This window comes from Candoia aspera, chromosome 1 (assembly GCF_035149785.1).
Source record: "Candoia aspera isolate rCanAsp1 chromosome 1, rCanAsp1.hap2, whole genome shotgun sequence".
Lineage (NCBI taxonomy): Eukaryota > Metazoa > Chordata > Lepidosauria > Squamata > Boidae > Candoia > Candoia aspera.
The window spans coordinates 22,819,424-22,834,058 of NC_086153.1; positions in this window are offsets into that span (position 1 = coordinate 22,819,424).

Genomic DNA, 14,635 nt, shown 5'->3' on the forward strand with positions numbered 1-14,635 from the left:
CCGAGTTTAACTTTAACAGTCAGTGTAGGGAAGTTTCCACTCACCGAATCGTGGTTACGCCCGGTCTCTTCCACCTGCCCTAGGGCGCCCTTCAGGGCAGGTGGTAGGCTTTTCCCGCCGTCTGCTCAAATTGCAACTCTTCTTCCTCTTCTCCGAAGGGTAGTTCTGGGGGGTCCAGTTCTGCGACGGCAGCTTTCAGTTTCCGCGGTAGAGCAGGAGCAGGCGACTTTACTGCAGGTTTCGTCTGTCGTTCTTCTGGACGGCGTCTGGGGCACGACGTGGCTCGATGCCCTTCTTTCCCACATCTCAGGCACTGACCTTTGGAGAACCGTCGTTCCCTTTCTTCTTCCCAGGTTTTCAGTTTGGGGCGGCTGACAAGTCCAGTTGTGCGCGCTCCTCTAGCCAGTCGGGATTGTCTAAGCTCTTTGGTATGGGCATAGGTTTGCAGGGCATTTTCTGCGCTGCCCGCCAACTGAATCCACCCGTATAGCGTTTTAGGATCGTCTCTTCCTAGTGCCCAACGAAGGATTTCTGGTTCTAGACCCTGCTTAAACATTTCAATTAAAGTTGGCTCAGACCAGTCTTCTACTTTCCCTGATAAAGCTTTAAATTCCAGCGCATAATTAGCAACTGAGAGGGACCCTTGGTAGAGCTTCCTCAGGGTGTTTTTAGCTGTTTCTTGGGCTAGAGGGTCTTCGAAATGCTGTTCAAGTGCCCACAAAAAGTCATCGAAGTCCTCTAACTCAGTTGCCTCGGTCTGGCACAGTTGCACATACCAATCAGCTGCCCTTCCTCTCAGTTTGTTGGCAATGAAATTGATTTTGCCATGTTCTGACCGAAAGTTCTGGCCCCAATCCTCCATATAATGCTTAGCATTAGTGATAAAGAAGGAGAGCGTAGTGGGATCCCCATCAAACTTCACTCCAAATGGTGGGAAGTTTCTTGCCGGCTCAGCTGGCTGTGGCGGTTCCGCGAATGTCAGCGTACGCCGAGCCCCCATGGGTGGCCGATCCCTAGGAGGTCTTGCCTCTCGCCCCCCCACCTGACGGGCTGATCGGGTCTTGCTTCTCCCCCTGGGTGGCAGGGTGCTATGCCTTGGGTACTGTGACGGCTCTTCCTCCCAATCTTCTGGGGTGGGTTCTGCACCTCTGGGGAGATCCTTAAGGATTGTCACTATTAGGTCCATTTTGTCCTCTAATGCTCTCATATGAGCAGGAGTGACCGGCTCTTCCAGGAGTTGGTTGGTTACCACCACCCTCGGCGACAGGGGAATTTCGGGCTCCCAGGATAGTTGTGGAGACCCCCTCCCAGGTGCTCTTTCCATTACAGTTTTGTGTTCACTCCTGAGGCTCTCCTGCATGGATATCAGCAACTCATCTAATTGGACATCCCGCATCTCCCGACGTGCCGCTCTTTGCGCTCTCGAGGTTAGAGCTGGCCGGATCCTTGCCGCCTCCTGCTCTTCCTCGCTCCCTTCACTTGCGCGAAGCTGATGTTCGGTCATCGCTAGCGTTCCCTCTTATCCAACGATTGGATGGGGCTAGCGGAAGATGGTTGAAATGATTCTCAGCTTTATGTAATGGTTGCCTAATCCCAAATACTCAGTCTCACAAGCTCGGGCTTAAGGATAACTGATTTATTAAAGGAATAGTATGCAAATACAGAGAAAGCTGAGAATGAGCAAAAGCGCGCCAAATACAAACTTAAAAGCATTGCCTGTGAGCAAGTTCCGCCCCCATCCCTCGTCAGTGCGCACCCCCTCCCAGGTGCTAGGAACCGTTAGACGCGCCTGGGAAAGTAACCTTGAGCAGGAGCGCAAACCCAAACATACATTCCAAGCCCTCAAAACAACGGGGGGCGGAGGAATGGAAAAACCCGGGATGGGTGAAGAAACACGGAACAGAAGATGACATGTGAAACGTTACAATGTTAACAGCACATTGAAATGGGTAACATGACAATAGACTACCAAAAATGTGCCTTGAAGAACAGATGGGCACACCTCAATCCTCCACATGGATCAACCAACTCCTCCAAACTATCACATTCCTTGGCTTGTCATCACAATACTTACTTTCAGCCGGAGACCAGGCCAAGGCAATATTCAAACAAAGAGTCTTGGATGTTAATGCCCAAAGAGACATTGAGTCACTTGCACCGAATAGGTCATCAAAATGGCTGGCCAAGCATAAACTGTCCTTTCAAATAGAAAAATACCTGACAATGGGTCTAACTCAATACCATAGGATAGCTCTTACTAGAAAAGATTTGAGCAACTAGATTCTATGGTCAAATACGGACGATTCCACCAAGTGCCTTACCTTGAGAGGACATGTGTTTGTGGAGCACCCGAAGTAGAAGACATTGCACATGTCCTACCTAACTGCCAACTATATGCCCCAGCAAGGGCTCAGTACCTTCAGACATTAATTGACAGAACCACATACTGGGACTGTAACAAAAGACTATGTTACTTCCTCCAGGGCACAAATACATATGTGGTCAATAGAACTGTTAAGTTTATGGTTAGGGCCGTACAACTGAGAACACAATTTATAGAATGCATTGGGGTGGCATGTAAAGGTGATGAATTCATTTAAACTCACATTGTTTCTGTATTTTATTACTTGTTTTATTACATCTTGCATTTTTATCTTACAATTTTATCTCTATTTTACCCTACTGTATTTTATCGTATTTTATCTCACCATAGTATATTTTAGTTAATTTTACTGTATTTTAGCTGTTTTATGGTATCATATTTTATATCTTATAGTGGCTGATGCCCAACTTTCTGATATGGTCATTTGACTAATCAATAAAGTTATTCACTTATACATAATAAATAAATGGCCAAAGAGACCTTCCTGATGGGTTCACACAACATGCTAAATGTCAGATTTCTTAATTATGTGTTCACATAAGATCTTGTGTAAATCATATTATGGGTTAAGAGGATGGCCTGGTTCATGCAACATGCTAAGACAATGGCTGAATTCCCACAAAGCTACCCACTTTAACCAAACCTGGGTTGAACTGCTCATCTGTATAAATTCCATTCTCTTCTGATCCTGGGCTAATGTTGTTAGCCCTTCAGACAGACAGGGATTCCAGGAATGCTTCTTTATTGTCAATATAATAACAGAACCTTGAAAGCCTATCCAAGTTTGCCCCATCTTATACTAAATAAAATCAAGGTGGAGTTATTTTGAAATTCTTTCTCATGCTTCTTTCTATCTGTGGACTGTCCAATCTCTTTAATGACTTGCTCCCTCCCTCCCCGCTTTGATGGTTCTCTCATACTTTCCCCAAGGTCAGCTATGAATTCCTTTACACATATTAAGGATCTGACTCATGTAGAAGGCTACACACTTGATCTGGTTTTTTGTCACCAGACAGATGCAATGGGATCTGAGTGGATGAGGCATTAACATCTATTCCTTGTCACAGTCAGATCACTCTCTGATTGCTTTGGAGTCGAACGAGGCCATCAACTTCCATAGGGAGGAGACAACTATGCCACCAGTCTGCCCTAGGCATCTAATAAAACTACTCAGTTTCCAGAGAGCACTTGGGTAATTTCCCAAGGCTCTGGTGGACAGTTCTTCGGAGGTTCTAGTCACCTCTTGGAATGACAGGGTGGCTATAGCCTTGCAGGGAATTGCACCTGAGCAGCTTCTCCCTGCTGGCTAATTCAAGGAAAGCTCCTTAGTTGACTGAAGAGCTCCAGGAAGTGAAGTGGCAGATGAGAACTGTGGAGCACTGCTGGTGGAAAAGGAGGAATGAATCTGACTGAACATGGGTTAGAAGATAGGTTTGAACTCCATGTTCCTGGAAGACTATTTATTTATTTTTTATCCCACCTTTATTATTTTTATAAATAACTCAAGGCGGCAAGCATACCTAATACTCCTTCCTCCTCCTCCTTTCCCCACAGCAACAACCCTGTGAGGTGAGTTGGGCTGAGAGAGAGTGACTGGCCCAAGGTCACCCAGCTGGCTTTTATGCCTAAGGCAGGACTAGAACTCACAGCCTCCTGGTTTCTAGCCCAGCACCTTAACCACTAGGCTAAACTGGCTCTCCCTGCTCAGCACTGCTCCACTTTGTTTGCTTGCTAACAAACATGGAATGGTAAAGTACCTGCTTTGCATGCAGAAGGGCTCATATTTGTCTTAAAGTATCTAAGAAAGCAGGACTGCCCTTGAGTTGGGTAGTTTTCTATGTTCATTTTTCTTTTCCTTCCTATAATCATGAAGGCTAGAACTTGAATCTTTATATTAAAACAAACGTTTCCTACACATTATCTCGTGGTTGTAATTTATTTGATTTTTTCTCATAAGATTTATATGGCCACCCACCTCACATAAGTGACTCTAGGTACAGTAGTATGCAAGGATTAAACACACACACACAAAACCTCCCATGATATATAGCCCCTATCAAATATTACCTGGGGAGGGTAATGGCAACCCACCCCAGTATTCTTGCCGTGAAAACTCAATGGATCAGTACAACCAGAGATATGTCGGTATACCATCAGAAGATGAGACCCCCAGGTCGGAAGATGATCAAAATGCTACTGGGGAGGAACAGAGGATGAGTTCAACTAGCCCCAGACGTGATGACGCAGCTAGCTCAAAGCCGAAAGGACGGCTAGCGGCCAACGGTGCTGGTGGTGAACGGCGAATCCGATGTTCTAAGGATCAACACACCATTGCCACCTGGAATGTAAGATCTATGAGCCAGGGCAAATGGGATGTGGTTATTGGTGAGATGTCAAGATTAAAGATAGACATTTTGGGTGTCAGTGAACTGAAATGGACTGGAATGGGCCACTTCACATCAAATGACCACCAGATCTACTACTGTGGACAAGAGGACCACAGAAGAAATGGAGTAGCCTTCATAATTAATGGTACAGTGGCTAAAGCAGTGCTTGGATACAATCCAAAAAACGATAGAATGATCTCAATTTGAATTCAGGGCAAGCCATCTAACATCACAGTGATCCAAATATACGCCCCAACCACAGATGCTGAAGAAGCTGAAGTAGAGCAGTTCTATGAGGATCTGCAGCACCTACTGGACAACACGCCTAAAAGAGATGTTATTTTCATCATGGGAGACTGGAATGCTAAGGTGGGCAGTCAGATGACACCTGGAATTACAGGTAAGCATGGCCTGGGAGAACAAAATGAAGCAAGACATAGGTTGATAGAATTTTGCCAAGACAACCCAATGTGCATAACAAACACTCTCTTCCAGCAACCTAAGAGATGGCTTTATACATGGACTTCCCCAGATGGACAACACCGAAATCAGATTGACTACATCCTTTGCAGACAAAGGTGGCGGACATCTATACAGTTGGTAAAAACAAGACCTGGAGCTGACTCTAGTTCAGATCACAAACTTCTTATTGCACAATTTAGGATCAGACTAAAGAGATTAGGGAAGACCCACAGATCAGCTAGATATGAGCTCACTAATATTCCTAAGGAATATGCAGTGGAGGTGAAGAATCGATTTAAGGGACTGGACTTAGTAGATAGGGTCCCGGAAGAACTATGGACAGAAGTCCGCAACATTGTTCAGGAGGCGGCAACAAAATACATCCCAAAGAAAGAGAAAACCAAGAAGACAAAATGGCTGTCTGCTGAGACACTAGAAGTAGCCCAAGAAAGAAGGAAAGCAAAAGGCAACAGTGATAGGGGGAGATATGCCCAATTAAATGCAAAATTCCAGAGGTTAGCCAGAAGAGATAAGGAATTATTTTTAAACAAGCAATGCACAGAAGTGGAAGAAGACAATAGAATAGGAAGGACAAGAGACCTCTTCCAGAAAATTAGAAACATTGGAGGTAAATTCCAGGCCAAAATGGGTATGATCAAAAACAAAGATGGCAAGGACCTAACAGAAGAAGAAGAGATCAAGAAAAGGTGGCAAGAATATACAGAAGACCTGTATAGGAAGGATAACAATATCGGGGATAGCTTTGACAGTGTGGTCGGTGAGCTAGAGCCAGACATCCTGAAGAGTGAGGTTGAATGGGCCTTAAGAAGCATTGCTAATAACAAGGCAGCAGGAGGTGACGGCATCCCAGCTGAACTGTTCAAAATCTTGCAAGATGATGCTGTCAAGGTAATGCATGCTATATGCCAGCAAATTTGGAAAATACAAGAATGGCCATCAGATTGGAAAAAATCAACTTATATCCCCATACCAAAAAAGGGAAACACTAAAGGATGTTCAAACTATCGAACAGTGGCACTCATTTCACATGCCAGTAAGGTAATACTCAAGATCCTGCAAGGTAGACTTCAGCAATTCATGGAGCGAGAATTGCCAGATGTACAAGCTGAGTTTAGAAAAGGCAGAGGAACTAGAGACCAAATTGCCAATATCCGCTGGATAATGGAAAAAACCAGGGAGTTTCAGAAAAACATCTATGTCTGTTTTATTGACTATTCTAAAGCCTTTGACTGTGTGGACCATAACAAATTGTGGCAAGTTCTTAATGATATGGGGATACCAAGTCATCTTGTCTGCCTCCTGAAGAATCTGTATAACGACCAAGTAGCAACAGTAAGGGGACGCGGTGGCGCTGCGGGTTAAACCGCTGAGCTGTCGATCGGAAGGTCGGCGGTTCGAAACCGCGCGGCGGGGTGAGCTCCCGTTGCTCGTCCCAGCTCCTGCACACCAAGCAGTTCGAAAACATGCAAATGTGAGTAGATTAATTGGTACCGCTTCGGCGGGAAGGTAACGGCGTTCCGTGAGTCATGCTGGCCACATGACCCGGAAGTGTCCTATGGACAACGCCGGCTCCAAGGCTTTGAAACGGAGATGAGCACCGCCCCCTAGAGTCGGACACGACTGGACTTTACGTCAAGGGAAACCTTTACCTTTACCTAGCAACAGTAAGAACAGACCACGGAACAACGGACTGGTTTAAGATTGGGAAAGGAGTACGGCAGGGCTGTATACTCTCACCCTACCTATTCAACTTGTACGCAGAACACATCATGCGACATGCTGGGCTTGAGGAATCCAAGGCTGGAGTTAAAATCGCTGGAAGAAACATTAACAATCTCAGATATGCAGATGATACCACTTTGATGGCTGAAAGCGAAGAGGAGCTGAGGAGCCTTATGATGAAGGTGAAAGAAGAAAGTGCAAAAGCTGGCTTGCAGCTCAAAAAAACCAGGATTATGGCAACCAGCTTGATTGATAACTGGCAAATAGAGGGAGAAAATGTAGAAGCAGTGAAAGACTTTGTATTTCTAGATGCGAAGGTTACTGCAGATGCTGACTGCAGTCAGGAAATCAGAAGACACTTAATCCTTGGGAGAAGAGCAATGACCAATCTCGATAAAATAGTTAAGAGCAGAGACATCACACTGACAACAAAGGTCCGCATAGTTAAAGCAATGGTGTTCCACGTAGTAACATATGGCTGTGAGAGCTGGACCATAAGGAAGGCTGAGAGAAGGAAGATCAATGCTTTCGAACTGTGGTGTTGGAGGAAAATTCTGAGAGTGCCTTGGACTGCAAGAAGATCAAACCAGTCCATCCTCCAGGAAATCAAGCCAGACTGCTCACTTGAGGGAATGATATTCAAGGCAAAACTGAAATACTTTGGCCACCTAATGAGAAGACAGGACACCCTGGAGAAGATGCTGATGCTAGGGAGAGTGGAAGGCAAAAGGAAGAGGGGCCGACCAAGGGCAAGATGGATGGATGATATTCTAGAGGTGATGGACTCATCCCTGGGGGAGCTGGGGGTGTTGACGACCGACAGGAAGCTCTGGCGTGGGCTGGTCCATGAAGTCATGAAGAGTCGGAAGCAACTAAATGAATAAGCAACAAAATCAAATATGAACACCTGCAGCTCCTTATACCAACTTCAGCTGGCCAAGTGGTGTCTGAATGGCAGAAATACAGTAGATAGGAGTCTTTTCCAATCATCTTACCTGAGAATCTGAATGTCAAAATTCCAGGGCTCTTGAGCAAGCAAAAGACACGCTGAAGCAGAGAATTATGGTCTTGAGCAAGCAAAACACACACAAAACCTCCAAAGAAGAAGGACTAGCTTCACCAGGATGAGCCTGAAGCCTACATCCGGGGCCATTTTTAGTAATATAATGTGCCAATTTTAATTAATTAAATGTTACAGGAGAAACCATATTCACAAATTGGGCTCATTTCCTCTGCCTACCAAATTTCCTATCCCTACCGAAAAGGAAGTAAACTGTAGAAGTATAAGTGCTCTATTTATTTTCTTAATAAACACAGCAGCACCTAGCCCTGCTCAAAACTTTGTGGAGATTCATAAGTGGCAGTGAAGGCTATCTGTTTTAATATGTTACAATTTGGATCTGAAAGTCCTGAATGGACTAGAGCAGTGTTTCTCAACCTTAGCCATGCTGGCTGGGGAATTCTGGGAGTTGAAGTCCAGACATCTTAAAGCTGCTAAGGTTGAGAAATACTGGACTAAAGAGTATTGTATTTAAGAAAAATTAAAAGCTGCAGAAATAAAGATGCACACCATCAGACAGGGGCCGTTTTTTTGTTGTTTTCTCCCAAATAAAGGATGCTAATTCATGCTATAGCATCCTTCCCCAACCTTGTATCCTACAGGTGTTCTTGACTACAACTTCTATCATCTTCTGCCCACATGAGGATGATGATAGCAGAGCAGATGATCTTTTTTAGGGATAGAGGATGCAGTTTCTTTTCTTTTCTATTTTCTTTCTTATTTCCTGGGATCTCCACCTAAGGTTGAAAAAGACTGATGCTGGCCAATGTAATGAAGGTAGCACTAAAGAAGAAAATAGAGTCTTTTGTTGCCTAAGCTGAAAATAGCTAGAATAGGTTTTCTCCATGTTTGTGTTTAGGAAAGAGACTGTATGCTTACCCAAAATGTGGCAAAGGTACCAAGCATCCATGGCCAAAATGGAAATCTAGGCCTAATGGCTGATCTGAGAATGATCTGAACTAGATCAGGAACAGTTTTTGACTGCCAACAATGAACACAACCTAAAAATATTTCCTTCATAATAAGTCTTTTGAAATGGGGAAGACAAAACCTGGAATGATTTTTTTGGTGGAAGGGGTATCTGCTCTATTCCAGTGCCCAAAAGACCTTTCTGGACTGAGCATAAATCCAGGAGAAGCCTGTCTCTTAATGTAAGCCCACATTCATCACACTGAGGTCCTGTCTTGTAGCTGACTCCAGCTGGTAGACCAAGAGGTTCTAGTAACAAAGCAGATGCTACAAATGCTGAACTTTACCCCCCACCCCCCGAAAGGGCTCACCACTCAGATGTGTTTGGTTGCAACCTTGGTTTCCCTCTAGCCATTGTATAACCCAGAATATGCCTGTAGCACAATCTCTTCAGAATTACAGAAAGAGCATGTAATTGAGACCTTGCTCACCTAGGTTAATGGAGCTCCCAAGGCAGGCAGGTCATGTGGAGGGAACTGTGCTAGAGAGATGTCAAAAGTGGCACTTGTGAACAGATGCTCTTGTCGGTTGCCCTGCATGACTGCACTGAGAAGGATGTTCATGTATTATTAGGCAGCAATGAATGATGATTCATACATCTGCCTTTCAGGGCTATCAGTCTATAATTAAAACCAGACTCGTGATAAAATCTTTTATCTGATTTCCCTTGAAACTGAGGGAATGTGGAGCTAATGAAATAAATTCAAATACGTAAATATCTACCCCAAAGCCGTGGTCTTTGTCTCCCTTCTAGTTCAAGATGTGTTGGGGAAATATTCAAAATGGGGGTACAAACATCTATGAGACCTTAAGAGCAAAACAACTGCCCCGAGGAACTTACAGTCAAATTTGATACAGGATGGAATGAAAGAAGAGTGTGGAAGATGAGAAGAGCAATAATTGTGATCAAGTGTGCCAGAATTTAGATACTTGGAGAATTCAACAGAAGAGAAAAAGTGAATGCCATATATCTCAGTAGAACTCTGCCTTCTTTGCTTGTGATCGTTGATGTGGATTGTCACTGGAGTGATCTGCATGTGAATCTCTATTCAGCCTTAGGGGTTGCTCGGAGGACCCTGTCTCTCAGATGAACATAAAAATTAATTAGCAGGATTTTATAATGCCCCAAGCAACTTTGCTCTGGCAATATAAAATCTCACACTGTTGTTGGGCAGATAAAATAATCCAATTCTTAATGAATCCAATAAAATAGCTTCTCAGACCAGTAGCCACCCATCACTGAGAGCTTGTGCTTATGCCTATGGACCCTCCCTGATTTTTTTAAACAATATTTTTATGCATACTTGTGTCACCAAGTATTTAAAAAATACCTCTTCTTTCTGGATAGTTCTGTTTCACCGTAATACTGGGTAGCATTGAGCCATCCATGACAGGGGATAATTTTCTAGCAAGACTATTAATGGTAACGTTTATACATACCATATATATCCAAAAGGAGGTGACCCTGAGTTTAAGACGATCCTCCCCTAGAGGAGGATTAGGCAGAAAAACCACATTTGCCTCCATTACCATCCTCCCCAGCAAATCTAAAAAGATCCTCCCGTTTTGAAATTAAATTATTTATGAAAAGCCCTTATCTTCCTTTCCAAGAGATAGATTCTTCCCATATGGGAATACTGCACTGTATTTATCTTGCTAAGAGGACATAACGCCAAAATAGTATTATCATGGATTTTAAGAAAATCATGTGTACAGTTTTATTACTGTCCTGACAAGCAGGAACCACACCAAGTCAAGGAATAGGTCTCTAGTGTTTTATTACTGCTATAGTAGACAGAAAATCCTAACAAACTGAAGAAGTGTGAGAAAACCCAGACAGATGAACCCCAAAAGTCAAGGCGGGTCTGTTCTGTGGCTCTTTGAATGACAGCTCAAATTCTCACTATTATGCATGTGTTTTCCCCCCTGGATAGGGGCCCCCTCCTGCTCACCATCCGTGCTCATGACAATTACACTTGCTAGGAAAGCTACTGAGAAGTTTTTAAATTGGAACTGTTTTGGCAATATAAGCAAAAAGCAAAGAAACCAAGAAACTGATGAAGAAAGAAATTCTAAATGTTTGAGGCATTTCCAATTCTTAGTATAGTAGCAGATTTTCAGAGAATCTGATCTCTAGCTTGATTAATATATTTGTACCTCCAACTCTCAGCCTGGACAAATGACTTCACTCTCTCAGATGAAGGGTGAGTTCTGGAGGATCACAAAGGTGAATAGTATCAGCTAAAAATATTTGCTGACTGAAGCCAAGTCCCAAAATGCCTCTCTCACTCCTACAGACAGCAGTTCAAAACAGTATAGCCTGAACATCCTGAGTCATTTTCATGTCCCTTACTTCCTGCATCTTGGCTGTAGTCCATACTGAATCCCCAAAAGTTGGAGGACAAAATTATTAAATGAATGGAGACCAGTCATAATAACTGTGTTCCTTTTATTCTTGATTGATTGATTATGTGCCATAAAGTCAGTGTTGACTCTTAACAGCCACACCGATAGATTTTCTCTAGGACACTCTGTCTTCAATCTGGCCTTTCAGATCTTCCAAAGATGTACTCACTGCTGTAACCTGCTGCTGGTAATCTTTTTCTCTTTCCTTCCGTTGTTTTGTTTTATCTCCCTCATAGATGCTAAATCAAATTTAATTTTTATCCTGGGCTCACCTACTTTTTTGTCCTGATTCTGATCGCAGTTGTTTGTGTGTGTGTGTGGTGTCTGTCACCTACCAGCATGCCACACAAAGGCTGTGTGACTCTTCCCCCCACCACATTGCACTGAAACTAATTTAATAGACAAGAAGGAATCCAAGAACCTTTGATAAGCAAACCATACAGCAGAAAAGCTAAAAAGCCATTAGGAAATAATTCCTTCAATGGCAGTGTATCGAAAATATTAGAAGTGATTCTCTGGGCAATGCTGCATTGACGTGGGAGGTGCTTGTTTCTTAAGCCATTTTCAGAAATTCCAGTCAAAATTGCAGTGGGTGGCAATGGAGCTTGGCTGGCTCTCAGTCTAGACTATGGCCACTGCAAGACCTGAGGGGTTCCCCTGCTTCTTGCCCTTCCCATCCATTCAGGAAAGGCAGCCTCACTGGCTGGCTCCACATCTCCAAGTGCCTGCCTTTTCCTTTAGGGATTGTCCCCCTCTCATTCTATGTCTTTCCTTTGTTTTCCTAGACTTTTGTACATATGGATGCCTTCACCACCACCCGCTTTCCTTTGACACTAGAGCAGAAACTTTCTGTTTTTCTATCCCCCCCATCCTCTGAAATCATAGTTGCTCTGCCACTGTAATCAGAGGAATAGGGAACATGTTGTTGTTCCTATGCTCCTCTGAAGATCTATGGAAATTTTTTGCAATGCACTATGAGAGAGAAGAAGATGTTGTGGGTTCCTGTGCTCGGCAGGCCGTGAGTGGTACTGGAGATGGGCTAAGCAGACAGTCCAAATCTGCCCTCTTTGGGGTGGGAAACAGTTTCCATTTTGTTCCTTGTTTTAGTGACAGCCTGATACAGCATTAGGTAATTTACTTTGGACTGTGCGAGAACTAACTTTCACAAGCCTGAGGCCTCTGCTTGGGTGTCTCCTATGCGGAGGGAGAGATGAATAGAAGTGAACAATTGGGGTCACTGGATTTTTATAGTTTACTTTTGATGAGAAATGATTTTGCAGCTAAGAGTACAATGTGTGGCATTTTATGAAATGTACTTTTATTTATTCTGAATGGCAAATGTAGTGTAATCTTTTATGAAAGCTGCCTTCAGGGGACATTTAAACTTTTAGCTAGTTTAAATGAATAAAACAAACATTTTAAACTCTTACTTGTGTCCTGAGCTCACCTCTACCTAGCTTTCTATATGTACTTTGGACCACAGCTCCCATCAAGTCCAGCTACCAAGGCATGCTGGCTTGGGGATTTGGGGAGTGCAGTCCAATGCATTTTGAGGACATTAGGATGGGCCAGGCTGGCCTAGTTGCAGTGAGCTCTAGATTTCAAAGCAGCAGCATCTGGGATCAAAATCTGCAAGTCACTGAGTGCAGTATCACAATTGAAGCCCTACATTTTTGTATGAGCACTGCAGCTACACCATACCCACTAAGTTGCACATTTTGACCCCATTCCCAGCAGATGCTCATGAAATCCAAGGCATTTTTATTATCTGGATGAAATATATCTTAAAAGAAAGCTTAAAAAACAAATGCAATTCTGGGTCATGAAGTGGGGCTCAGTAGCTATTCACCTGTTGCCCACTGCATTCAAATGTTTATCAGGCTGGATGGACTTCATGGGGCTTGCAGTCTCTGCATTTGGAGTGTGCCAGCATTCACAGGGCTATGGAGGTTGCTAAGTCATAAAGAGGAATGATGCTAGAAATCTCCCAGTGCCCACAAACTGAAAACTCTATTTAAAAATAGAGGCAGAACTGGTCAAGTGCAAGTGATCAGAAAATTGGGACAGTTGGAGCTTCTGGAAGACTCATGCTGTCTTCTTTACACAGTGATGTAATGAGCAATAACACATGTGTCAGGCATTCAGTTTGCACCTTTTAAAGCTGGCAATTCACACCAATGTACTTAATGACTCCGCAATCATTTCTAGGTAAATGTGCCTGGTACTGGGTAAAGATCATCATGCAAAAGCATAGTGTTATGATATAATCAAAAGGGCATCTCTTCTGATCTGCCCACCCAAGGCAGAATCAACCATTCTTTACCCACTCCCCTTGCCCACAGCTTCCAGAGGGTGGTGAAAATACATCAGTAATTTTAAAATGGTGCTTTCATTATTCCTTGGCAGCAAAAAAACCCCAGTCAGCATGCTCTTTTTTTTAATAAGAATTTTATTAAGTTTCAAAACAAAGATAAAAGCTACAAAAAAACAAAAAGCTACAAAAAAGAAAAAAGAACTAAAAAGATGTGAAAACCCAAGAGAATTTTTTTTTCAATATTACAGAAAGATTCTTTTAACAGCAACGATATACAAAAATTTTCCATAATCAATCTCTTACTCTATATTAAACCAAAACCACATTATTTCTATAAATCATTCTACTTTGACACATTATAAAAATCATTAAGTACAGTTACTCCCTCCCCTTATATTAAAATAAAGGAAAAAAATCATATATACCTCCTAAATAACTATTCCCCCCCCAAAAGATAACAGTTACTTAATTATTCCCTCCTACTACTATTCTATATATTTCTATCTACTATAATAAAAATCAAATTAAAAAGTCCATAAATTATCTGTCATAGTACTTAACAGTACAACAATTTTAATAATCTTAATCTTAATAAACCCAAAACCAAAGCATTTTTTACCCTAACAATCTTAATCCAAATCCTTAAAGACAAATAACATCAGCCAAACCCTAAAAGTCATCCAGGTAAACATTCTTTAACCCTTATCCCACTTCAAAATAAACCAAAGCATTTACATATCCCCACAATATGCAGAGCTTTTTTCTTTAAAAAAAAATGAACAGCCTTACTGCCCCCCTCAAAAATTCCAACTCTCTTCAGAAAACTTCCCACACGTAATGACCCCTTCTTTTTGATGGTATTCCACCATCAAAAAGAAAATCAATTTCACTTGTTGCTTGCAGATCTTTCT